Source organism: Citrus sinensis, chromosome 7 (genome assembly GCF_022201045.2).
Source record: "Citrus sinensis cultivar Valencia sweet orange chromosome 7, DVS_A1.0, whole genome shotgun sequence".
In the NCBI taxonomy this organism is placed as follows: domain Eukaryota; kingdom Viridiplantae; phylum Streptophyta; class Magnoliopsida; order Sapindales; family Rutaceae; genus Citrus; species Citrus sinensis.
In genome coordinates this window covers 20,198,791-20,211,766 of record NC_068562.1, presented here as the reverse complement: position 1 = coordinate 20,211,766, position 12,976 = coordinate 20,198,791, and the positions used below count along the sequence as shown (strand labels likewise).

Genomic DNA, 12,976 nt, shown 5'->3' with positions numbered 1-12,976 from the left:
ATTTATGGGGAGATTTAGCATAGCATGAATTTAAAAATGTTTTCTTGAGCAAAAATCCTTTTATTGGACATTTCTTGATTTGGCCATACATTTAGGAGGAGCACATATTAAGGGGGAGCTAAACATTGAATGAAATTTGTCATCATCAAAAAGGAGGAGATTGTTAACATGTATATGTTAATAATATTGATTTTGATGATAACAAACTTTAAATGGTTTTTGATAAAAATGTTGGAGCTATTCCTTAATAAACGAAAGACTTAATAATCATTCCATTCATATTCATAAAAGATGGACTTTCAAATTAGAAAAAGATTCTCTGCAAAATCTGGTTTAAAATGCGATTCTGGAAATAAACGGTGAACCGTCTTCTTTTAAACGATTAACTGATTAATACCAGAGAGCAATATATTGCCTAAGCTCTAACCGTTTATGAAAACAGAAAACATAAAAGATGGAAAGGCTACTAGAATTTAACGGTGAACCGTTTATTTAAACGGTTAACCGATAACATCTAGAATTGAAGATTGTCCTCCTCTGGCACTGATTAACAAAACCGGATAAGGCTAAATTGTTTTGTAGGTTACTGGAAACAAACGGTGAACCGTTTATTACGAACGGTCAACCGATAATATCCAGAGAAGTCACTTCATACAAATCCTTAACCGTTTACTTTAAACGGATAACTGATGTTCATTTTGCAGAACTCTGGAATTTAACGGCGAAAGGGTAACCATAAACGGCACACCGTTTATTTGAATTTTGGCCCAACGGTAACCTTTGACCAGCCTAAACGGTTAACCGTTAATGGTTAACGGCGAACTGTTTTCGGGCCGACAGTTTGTAACGGCTAGTTTTTCAGCTCCAAATATAAATAAGCTCATTCAAATTCAAAGCAGATTGATCACAACACGACCATTGAGCTAATATTCGCGAATACAATCTTCATAGAGCTTAGAACACATTCTTGCTTCATCTATTCACATATTAAGCATCATTGTGTAATCTTATATATTGTGAGAGGCAAAACAACTTTGAAATCTTTTGTTTTGAGTGATTGTAAGTGTTGGGATACACTTGGGATAAAGAGATTGGGTTAATCTCTTGTTGAAAAGGTTATTGACACCTTGGAAGTCAAGTGTAAGCATTTGAAGCCTTGGAGGCTTGCTTAGTGGAATCCTCAAGCCCGGAAAGCTTGGAGGCGTAGACGTAGGCGAGGTTGGCCGAACCACGTAAAAATATCTGTGTTTGAATCCCCCTTCCCTTATCTTTTTATATTGTGATCAACTTAATTGTTATTGCTTTGAATTTGGATTATATTTGCATTAAGTTTCTCTTTATAAATTGAATAATTTTTAGAATCCCAATTCACCCCCCCCCTCTTGGGTTGCATACGTGTATTTCAGCGATTCAATTGCTCAATCGTAGAGTGAGTAACATTCTTGAGATTCTGGAATGAATCCTCTCATTGTCTAGGTTGAGAGTAGTTCTGGTTCTGATTGAATGGTCTAAATGGGGGCTGAGAGGCTTGAGGATTTTGAGGAATTAGTTGCATTGGTGGAGCTGGCGCTGCTGGTCCATTCTGTTGGAATCCTTGAGGCCATGAAAAATTGGGGTGGTCTCTCCATCCAGGGTTATATGTGTTGGAGTATGGGTTGTAATTAGGTGGTTTTCTCATTACACCTATAACATTGGCTTGATCTGAGTATGAGTCATGGTCATGTGGTTCTGTTGATTTAGCAGTCGATAACGATGCTATTTGTCGAGTGAGACCTTCAACCATCTCCTTGGCTTCTTTAATTTCTAAACTTGACTCACCAATATGAACCTCATTTACCCCCTTAATTCTTCTAGTATTCTTGAGTGATCGACTCCGCTGTTGGGAATTATCCGCTTGTCGTTGGAAGAATTCCCAAATTTCTGATGCACTTTTTGACATTAGTTCTCCTCCACTTGTTGCCATTAGCCATTCTTGCACATTCGGCAATAATCCCTCCAAAACGTATTGGCATTGGTGCCATTTCTCGTACCCATGATGTGGACACTTCAAGAGTAGCCCATTGAATCGCTCCCATGTTTCGAAAAACTGCTCGTCCTCTCTCTGGGTAAACTCTGAGATTTCCCTGCGAATAGCATTGGTTTTATGCACTGGGAAATATTTATTCAAAAATTTTGTTACCATTTCCCTGCTAAGTTTAACATCATCGTTTGAAAAATTCTCATATTTAAATGTTTGACAAATAGCATGAAAATCATTCAGATGATTATATGGGTCCTCATTTTCTAAGCCATAGAATGTGGGCAGACAATTTAGCACACTAGGTTTTAGTTCAAAGCTCCTAGCAGCTACATTTGGGTATCTTATACATGATGTGCTCAAATTAGGTAAGGGACTAAAATAGTCCTTAAATGGCCTCTCCTGTGGTGCTTGTAAATCCATTCCAAATTTATTTTTAACGTGATTGTGTGTGCGAAGTGTTTTTTCTAGTTCAAGGTCTATAAGTTCAAGATTAGGTAATAATGACCTATGACCATGCATGCAAAACAAATAAAATAAAAATAAAAATAAAGATGGGAACAAAACAAATAAAAATAAAGAAGATGGAGAAATTACGATACTAACCTTATTGCGCTATTACAACCTTATTATAAAAATACACACAAAAAAATACGTGAAATAAATTAACTAAAAAAAATAGTAACATAAACAAAAATTACAAAGAAAAAAAATAACTTGAAAATTAAATTACAGAATTTTAAAGAAGAGAAAAAGAAAAAGAAATACTAACCTTTAAATGCAGATTCACTTTTTTTTCTTTTTTTTAATAAAAAATATTACAAAAAATAATTAAAAGAAATTAATCACAAAAATTAATTCTATGAATTAAAATAACTTACCTCCCTGGCAACGGCGCCAAAAACTTATTGTGCAAATTTTATTGAACTCGCAAGTGCAAGAATCTATTGTAGAATAGATTAATAGAGACGAGTGTCGATCCCACGAGGAGGTGGATTATATGTAGAATTAATTTTGTATGAATGTGTGGTTGGATTTGCGGTGAAAATGATTTGGATTATCCTAAAATTCGAATTAAGATGGCAAGAATAAATTGAAGTGAAAATCTATGAAATTGACGTACTTAGGTATCTAGATCCGCATCAACATGCACCATGGGCTAAATATTCCTTATTAATGCCAATTAATCATAAGGAGCGAATCCACACCTCATGAACCACACTCTAATCAATATGGTGCTAAGGGCTTATCGTGCCAAATAATAATAACCTTGTACTAGGGAGCCGATGTAACCAGGGTGGTATCTAGACAAGCTTATTATTATTTGTCGACGAGAAGTCAAAACATCCACAAAAACTAGAGGGGAAGAGAAAATAAATTTAGCAAATAAAGCCCATGACATGTTGAGATTTCACCTTCAACCCAAGCTTGAAAGAAAATTAGCTACTCATAATTGAACTAGGGGCAAAATAGAAATTTAATAAAATACGTAGAAAATACAAGATGGAGAAAGAATTACAGAAAATGAATCCCAAAAATGGATTTAGAGCTATCAAATTAAGGGGTGGGAGGCCCCCTTTTTATAGATACATTGAGTAAATCGTGGTCATCGGATTAAAAACAGCTTGGACGCTTAGGATTGCGCCACGTCATCAGCCAACAATACACGGTTTGACCACGCGGGTGAACAGTAACACGGTTTGACCCGGGTTGAACAATGATGCGGTTTGGTTGAAAATAATCATGTGTGATGCATGTACCGTACGCGAGATTTTTGGTCCACTGATATGCTGCCACGTCACCGATCAACAATGCATAAGAATTTTAGTCCAACAGGATCGTGACACCTCATCAGTCAATGCCACATCATCGGTCCATGCCACATCATCGATCCGTCTATATGAATAGTGTCGTGAACAGTAACGTAGACAATACCGTACATGTGAATAGTACCGTACATATGAACAATGCCATTTTTCCTTTTATGCTCCTCCTAAGGTTTTCGACCGTCCTGAGTTCAAAATTGATGTCCATTTTGCCGTCTGATCTCTCGTTTATTGTGAAATGACCATGATGCCCCTAAAATACATAAAATACTTAATTATAATACAACACATAATTAAATGACAAGAAATTTAAATACATAAAAGTAGGAATGTTAATGGAACTTGAAGTGTAAAATGATAATTTTCTCCTTTATAAATATACATTTTCTAACACTCAACACTCACCACTAACAAAATCCTCTTTTTATCTTAATTCTCTTGAACAACCCGATAAACTAATAAAGGCCTATATAGCTTGAAGTGCTCAAGGAGACATCACGCATTCACTTATTATTCTACGATAAATGATTCAGGCTTTTAAAGCCGTTTTTGGATAACCATGATGTCCTCTAAAAAAAATCAGTTGATCTAAATAGAAAAGCGATAAAAGCCTTTTTAGGATCCAGTCATGCCCTTCAAAAGTGCTATCGAAGTCTTCCTAGCAAAGGTGTCACCAAAATTCATGAATTCGAGCAATTTCCTATAAAACACAAAAACCACACATAAAAACAAATTAAAATAGATAATTCTTAATATAGACCAAGGATTCATTAATGTGACAAAGTTTTTAGTATTATCAATTCTGTGAGTGCATAATGACAATTTTAACCTTTAAAAATATAGACTTACTAGTGTTAATCATGTAACTGTTACCTTGGCAGAGGTAATAACTTTCCTACAATGCCAAAATCAAAATATGCAGAATATTAAATATTTTATATTGTTGCCATTTCTAGAACATATCATGTACAAGCCTTATCCTGAAGGCTATCAATACCCATATTCACCTTGTTTGACGAGTGGAAGGCAGTAATACCATAATTTCTCCAATTTGTGGAAAACTTTTCTTAGCATTCTATGTATCCAATTTGTTGAAAAACATATAATAAAAAAGAATCACATCAATCATTATTTTAACAAGCTTAGATTTAATCAAATAATCTCTTAACTATCAAGAATACATGATATTAAAGATGAAAAGATAATTATTGAATTAATCATGTGAATCAAGAACCATAATCGTCAAAGAACCTGTGTAGGAATTTTATAAAATAAAAAGACAATGATTTCATTGATTAAAGTTTCATCCTTAACGTTAGTATAAAAAAATTAGCTAAAAATACTTGAATCGAGAGCAAAAAAGTAAATAGAACAAGCCATAACAAGTTCTAAAAGATTGTTACGGCTCATATCTTCTGCTTCTGTCTTCTGCAATTTAGCTTGTAATTTTGCTCATCTAGTTTGAATTCTTGGCACCATATATAATGCCCATGACCGTCCACTATTGGCCAAGTCCTTATAGGACTTTAATTCTAGGTTTTGCAATTTAAAGCAATTAATTAGCTATTAAAATATACCACAAGCACCACTTGAAGAGAATAAAAATCTTTAAATTAATTTTAATAGCACATGGTCTCATCAAATTAATTTTTATCTTTGCATGCTTGCTTGCCAATGGGTTCCATTAATTCTTGGCATTATTTTCTTTTGTTTTTTTAATTTGTCTTCAATTTAATTATCATTATTCCCAAATTGTTCTTCTTTGTGTAATTTTATCCATAATCTCCAATTATTTCTATGTTTAATAAAATAATTCTATTAACCAAAAACAACTAACAAATATATAATTAAGGATAAAATATGTAAATAATAGACGCTTGACAAATTGTTGCCATCATCATAGTAAACAAAGAGAAGATATGCAAATGGATTGCTATAACTTCATGGAAGGGAACAAAGTTGTAGATTTTAACCTACCGCCTAACCATAGTGATCGAGTAGCTATGACAATTGTTGTTGATTCTATTATAAAGGAAAATAGTTCACCAGCACATGTTGTGATAAAGAATATTAGTGAGAAGGAGCAGAAGAACCAAAAGATCATACAGTCCTACTAAATGATGACCCTGTAGCACGTGTTGTCCATTATAACCCCAAGTTCAAGTCTTTATTTGATTAGTTGGTTATGGTTCGGAGGCACATGTGGCCACCACTAAAACACTAATAGGAATTTCTACTAATATATCACTTCAATTGAAGCATAAATCAATCGAGCTTATCTTGAATCTACTTATTCATCATATTTTTCTAAAGAGGATATTAAATTAATAAACCTTAATCACTGATGTCCACTGTCTCCAAAAGCTGAAACTAATAGAGTTCCAATTAGAAGAGCTTTAAAGAATCAACGTTGTCCCTAAGATAATGTTTGAAGTAGCCAAAATGTCAATTAAGAACATTTATAGCCTAAAGGTTTCAATATCTGAATTTGGTAACATATGAGAATCTATGAAAGTTACGTTTGATTGGATTTGAAGGTTAGTTCTCTATGAGTCCAAACCATATTTCATGCCATGAATGTTAAGACCCTATAAAACATTCTGTTCAAAATGCCTAATTGAATTAACACAAGATGGTACCCTTTATGTATCATCAATGTGTTAAAAGAAGGATTGAGATGTGATCAATTCACATTACTATTAATCCTACCCCATTCCATCATGAAGAAAGTCATGTGGTGGAGGCTTAATTCTACGAACTATTTACAAAAAAAGGAAAGAACCCTTGTGGCTAAACCATAAGGGGCAAAACTATTAATTCTCTTTGATTCTTATACAAACTCTTTGAACTTATTGGATTTCCGTGGCATTCAGAATCTTGGCTTATTAATTAGATCATCCATAACTGATTGTAACATTCTTACATACTAAGGTTTGTGGTTTTATTAAGTATTGGTTGTGGTTCCATTCAATTCCGGGTTTAGATTCAATCTCGGGGACTATATTGATTAGGGTCGCATCAGTTATTGACAAGGGTCATTTCAACATTTAACAAAAGATTATTCCTCTTGGCACAATGAGTGCTTGATACCATTTTATTTAGATTTAGGCTTATGAGGAGTGGATATACCCCCTCATGAATTAATTGGAATTAAAAAGGAATATTAAACCTATGGTGAAATGTTGAGTGTGAATCAAGAGACTCAAGCACTTTATTTAAATTGTTGAATCTTTAAATTATTCCTACTATCTTTTTAATTTAATTACTGCTAAAAAATCAAATCCAACAAATTCATGTATAAACTTGGAAAAGTAACCGTACACACGATTAAATCTAGCTCCTTGTGGGATCGACATTCAACACCATTAATGTGTCATTTTAATTTATAGAGTTAATTTTCTTTGTAAATACATTCATGTCCTTTAATTTTCTTTGTAAATACATTCATGTCCTTACGAGTACAACAAAATTTGCACAATAAATTTTTGGCGCCATGCTTGGGAGATAAGTTATTTTAATTTGTAGAGTTAATTTTCTTTGTAAATATGGTGTAAATAACTTAGCATGCAAGTTTTGAGTGTGTTTTCATAGTAAGTGTGTACAGCGTAATGAGGTCAGTATCGTATCTTCTTTTTCTCTTTATTTTCATTGGTTTTATTTTTAATTTTTATGTGTTCTTTGCATGCACAGTTGAAGGTCACAATCACATAATTTAGAACCTGTAGATCTTGAACTGGAAAAGACACTTTGCACATATCGACACATTGCATCAAAGTTTAAAATTAAGTATAAAGTTGAAATGGACTTGGAACAACAACTACAAGCACCACAAGAGATGTCATTTAAGGACTACTTTAGTCCCTTTGTTAATTTGAGCACTTCATGTATAAAATACCTAAATGTCGCTACTAGGAGCTTTGAGTTAAAACCTAGTGTGTGTTGTGTAAATTTTATTGAACTCGCAAGCGCACGAATCTATTATAGAATAGATTAATGGGGACGAGTGTCGATCCCACGAGGAGGTGAATTTTAATTATGTGTAGAATTAATTTGTCTAAGTGAGTAGTTGGATTTGTGGTGAAAGTGACTTAGACTATCCTATAATTTAAATTGGAATGGCGGAATTAAATCAAAGTGGAAACTATTATAATTGAAGCGCTTGGGTATCTGGATCCACGTCAACATGCACCATAGGCTAAATATTCCTTATTAGTGCGAATTAAATCATGAGGGGGGAATCTACACCTCATGAACCACACTCTAATCAATATGGTGCTAAGGGCTTATTATGCCAAATAATAATAACATTGTACTAGGGAGCCGGTGAAATCATGGCAATATCTAGACAAGATTATTACTACTTATCGACGAAAAGTCAAAACATCCACAATAATTAAAGGGGAAGAGCAAATAAATTTATCAAATAAAGTCCATGGCACATGTTGAGACTTCACCTTCAACCCAAGCTTAAAAGAAAATTCGCTACTCATAATTGAACTAGGGGCAAAATGAAAATTTATTAAAATACGTAGAAAATACAAGATGGAGAAGGAATTACAGAAAATTGAACTCAAAAAGGAATTCAGAGATGTCAATTTAGGGGGGAAGAGCCTCCTTTTTATATATACATTGAGTAAATCATGGCCATCAGATTAAAAATATTTCGGACGCTCAGGATTGTGCCACGTCATTAGTCAACAGTACGCAGTTTGACCACACAGTTTGAACAGTGACGCGGTTTGGTTGTAAGTTATCCTGTGTATATGTATGTACCGTACGCATAATTTTTTGTCCACTAATATCCTGCCACGTCACCGATCAACAGTACATAAAAATTTTAATCCAATAGAATCGTGACACCTCATCAGTCAATTCCACATCATCGGTCAATGCCACCTCAACAATCCGTCTATGTGAACAGTATCGTGAACGGTAACGTAGACAGTACCGTACATGTGAACAGTAATGTACATGTGAACAGTGCTATTTTTCCTTTTATGCTCCTCCTAAGGTTTTCGACTGTTCTGAGTTTAAAAGTGATGTCCGTTTTGCTGTCTAAACTCTCGTTCATTGTAAAATGACCATGATGCCCCTAAAATACATAAAATACTTAATTAAAATAAAACACACATAATTAAATTACAAAAGACTAAAATACATAAAAGTAGAAGTGTTAGTAAGACTTGAAATGTAAAATGATGATTTTCTCCTTTATAAATATACACTTTCTAACACTCAACACACCCCCCAATCAGCTTATTGCTAGTCCCTAGCAAATAAAACGAAAACAAAATTCAAACCCAATTTTTTTTAAAACACTCTTCTTTATTCAATCAGACTAATGATAGCAATCAAATAAAAATATAAGCATTATCTCCAGTTTAAAGAAATATCACACCCACATCAACCATCCACATGAATCAGCCTAGTAGAATTTGTCACAGCTACTTTCAAGAATGACATGACAAACCCCAAAATCTCATTGGAAGTAGTGACACTCTCACAAGGAAATTAAACCCAATAAAAATAGTCACTCCAATGAATGCTAAATTTGAGAGAAAATAATACAGAAATAATATCATACGCTCTCACTAAGATGAAAGAAATTTGCCCACAGCTTAAAAATAACACGATCTGAAGTCAAAATGCTAGTCAACCCAATGTATTCATTTTTTTACTTTTATTTTTATTTTTTTTATGTATCACTACATCTTTTTAGCCCACATATGTAGCTTCTACTTTAGACTATAACTCCCTATAACATGGCTAACAAATAAAGGAAAATAGGAAAAACAAAATATATGTTTGAGAAAAAGTAAAGATATTTTAGAAATTACAAGGTGCATGTTGCTTATTTATTATTATTTTTTCTTTCTTCCTTTTTTTTTAAACAATAATTTTTTTATTTTTTTGTTGTTTTTTTTTCTTTTGTTTGGCACAACTTCACTGAACAAAATAATTATTTACATTTTTCTCAAACATAAATAGGTGTTGGAACTTATAAAATATTGGGTAATACTCCAAATCGGAGTGGGTCAAGATGTTAAGTTGACAAAGAAATATTTTTTTAAAATAAATAAATAAAAGGCTCAAAAGGGTTAACTATGGATATTTCACAAAAGGGATGGCTAGAAAGGCTCAAACGGATTAAAGATGGCTTTTCCATCGTCTTTTAGGGCTCTAAATAATCTTCCATATCTACTAGTTAGATGGACCTCAAGATGTAGCAACACACATTTTTTTCTCTTTTTTTTTAGAGAGTTAAGTCAAAAGAAATCTAGAGATCGTATATAAAATAATAAACTGCTAAGTTATATGAAGAATGGATAAAAGGGTTACGCTCCAAGAAAAATGATAGGCTCAAAAACTCACTTGGTACCCATTATGACATGTGCATTCCTTCAAGCAACTCATATTTGTCACCGACATCAACATGTAGAGTAGCAAACATGGCGTAACATCACTTAAGACCAAAGGTAATACAAATACTAAAATTTGAAAGCCATCATGTCATCTAATGTTAAAAAAAATCATATAAAGTTCTTTTTTTTGTTCAAACACATTCTACCCCCCAACCTATTATAAACATGAAAAGAAAATATGCATGAAAAAAGGTGAAAATGATGCAGCAAAGCTAATTAGAAAAGTTACACTTAAAATGATAAAAAAAGAAAATGATTTTTTTTAACTAAGAAGATGCGTTTCTAGAGGCACTACACTCCATATTCAGTCATCTTCGACTCAAAAATTAAAAAGTGTATATTTATAAAGGAGAAATTAAAAAGAAGAAGTAAAAAAAAATTGATTGTCAAAGCTTAATAAAGAAAAAGAAAATGTCTGAATTTTATTTATTTATTTATTTATTTATTTATTTATTTATTTCAAATGAAGAAGATGTGTTTCTAGAGTAACTACACTCCGTATTCAGCCATCTTCAACACAAAACGTTAGCCACGGTTAGTCTCTACAACAAAAAATCAGTAAAAACTTAACCAAGATTTCACAATTGTCGACAATTCCCTCCCCCCAACCAGAACGAAACATTGTCCTCAATGTTTTAAAGGAAATAAGTAGAGTTTAGAAGACATCACCTGGGTGGTGCAACACAGAAGAAAATATTTACAAGCGGAGAGTTAAACCTAATTTGTACTTCTTACTATGGCTACTGTTACCATCATTATTTGAACGCTCTAACACAAAAGTCCAAAGGTCTTGCTCTGGTCTATAAGTTTGTAACAGATCAAGTAACTCATTAGCAGTGTGAGCACAAATAAAAAGTTTTTTCTCTATGGAATGAATGAAATAATTTTTTATTGCATGGTTAAGAAATCCGACGAAGCCATCATAAAAGTTATTGAAATTTAAAAAATCGATGAGTTTCTGGTGAATGTGCAGATGGACCCAAGATGCTAATGTGATAAGTGCCTCTAGAGTTGTAAGATCGCCTGGTAAGAAAATAAAAGCATCAGCATGATTAAGCATTTTAGTTATTCTTTCTTGCATACCTAGGACGACTAACTCTTCTCCAGTCGGTGAGTCAGACAAACTGCCCAAAGGTTTTAGGACTCTTGGGATGATGCCTAACACTTGGCTTCCTCTGATAAAAGCAGCTTCTGAGACCAATTTTGATAACCCTCGATTACCTCCTCCATACACCAAGTGTAATTTTCTCTCTGCTATGCTTCGACCAAGATCTATGGCTGCCTCAATGAACTCTTTATGTTTGCCATAGTTAAATCCAGAAAGCACACAAATGTTCTTGAATTGTTTATTGGGAGTAGCTGTCATTGGGATACTTCTAAAAAATAATTTGTAAGTGCTTAACAAAAAGTCATATTTAAGAATCTTAGTGACAGTGGGTCACAACTGTGTATGAAGTAGCATGTTAGTGTCAATTAACGCATAAAGCACATGGCTCGAGAGTCAAAAAGGAAACAGTAAAAAATAAATAAATGATGATAAAATAAAATTATTAAAGACAATAATGCAAATGATAAAACAACAGTAAAATAAAACAATAGTGAAATAAAACAACAATGAATAAAAGGATATTTATAGGTAGTTGCGATTGTGACTCACGTCTTCCTCTGGTTTTACGTTCAAAAACGGCTTGAACACCCTCTATAGGTCGAGGATAGGCTTCCCATTCAGTTTTCTTATAAACTGGCAAAAAGGTCGTTTATAATCAGATTCCCAAGACTATATCGTGCATACTCTTTCTCGAATAATGGCCATAACTGGAGAATCGCTCCTTGTACATATCCACTAGGATGTGTTTGAAGAGACAAAAAAATATCATCCAATAACTCCTTACTCAAGCCATCCCTAATGCATTGAATCTTATCTTCCTTGTTATCATACACCATTCCTAGAGAACATTGTTTTATATCGCATCTCATTCTGGCACACTTATGACAAGCAATATAAAGTCTTCGAGCTCATCGTTTTCTTGCATAATTTCCTTTTACCACAACTAGGCATGTATACAATAAATTTAGGAGGCAACTCACCTGCCAATCGTACTTTGGCCTCGATTAACCAGTGTATGTCAGCAGGTATGTTGTTCCTCATAAGCAATCGCATGCGTTCGAATCGAGCTTTATGGATTGTAAGGAGGGCCTTCTGAGGAAGTGAAGGGAATCGATTGTGAAGCTTTGCTAGAATCTCGTTTCTATCCATACCTTCGCCTCAGAAGATCAGTTACTATGGAAAACTGAAGTAACTGACTTGATTGTCACGAAGTACCATTATCCGCCACTTCACCAGGGTAACAAACTAAAGCACACAAACATAAAAACAAACTAAAACACACAAAGAAAATTACAATCGTCCTCTTATTGAATTTACCTCAAGCTCGAATTGGATGTTGTAGACACCTCCCTCAATCTCTCTGAGTTGACTTTCTAAATCCTCAACATGGGATACTAATTCTGGTGGTTGTAGAGCCCAAATATGATGTGTTTTACAAAATCGAATCTGTTTTTTGAGATGAGATATTACACGTTGAAGTAGTTTAAGAATGTCCAAGAGGATCTGTTTAGCTAAGGCACTCATGATTAACAATGATAAGAGAAAACTTAATGGTTAAACAAATACACTTATGCAAAAAAAATTTGAATTAGCAAAAGAATAG

At 33.6% G+C, this 12,976-nt stretch overlaps 1 non-coding gene across 1 annotated transcript; it reads left to right on the top strand.

The window, feature by feature from the left end:
* The first annotated feature begins 2,027 nt into the window (after window positions 1-2,027).
* LOC127898995 (small nucleolar RNA R71) lies at window positions 2,028-2,131 on the top strand. The gene has a single exon (XR_008050763.1). It is a non-coding gene; the product is annotated as a small nucleolar RNA R71 (small nucleolar RNA).
* The last annotated feature ends 10,845 nt before the right edge of the window (window positions 2,132-12,976 follow it).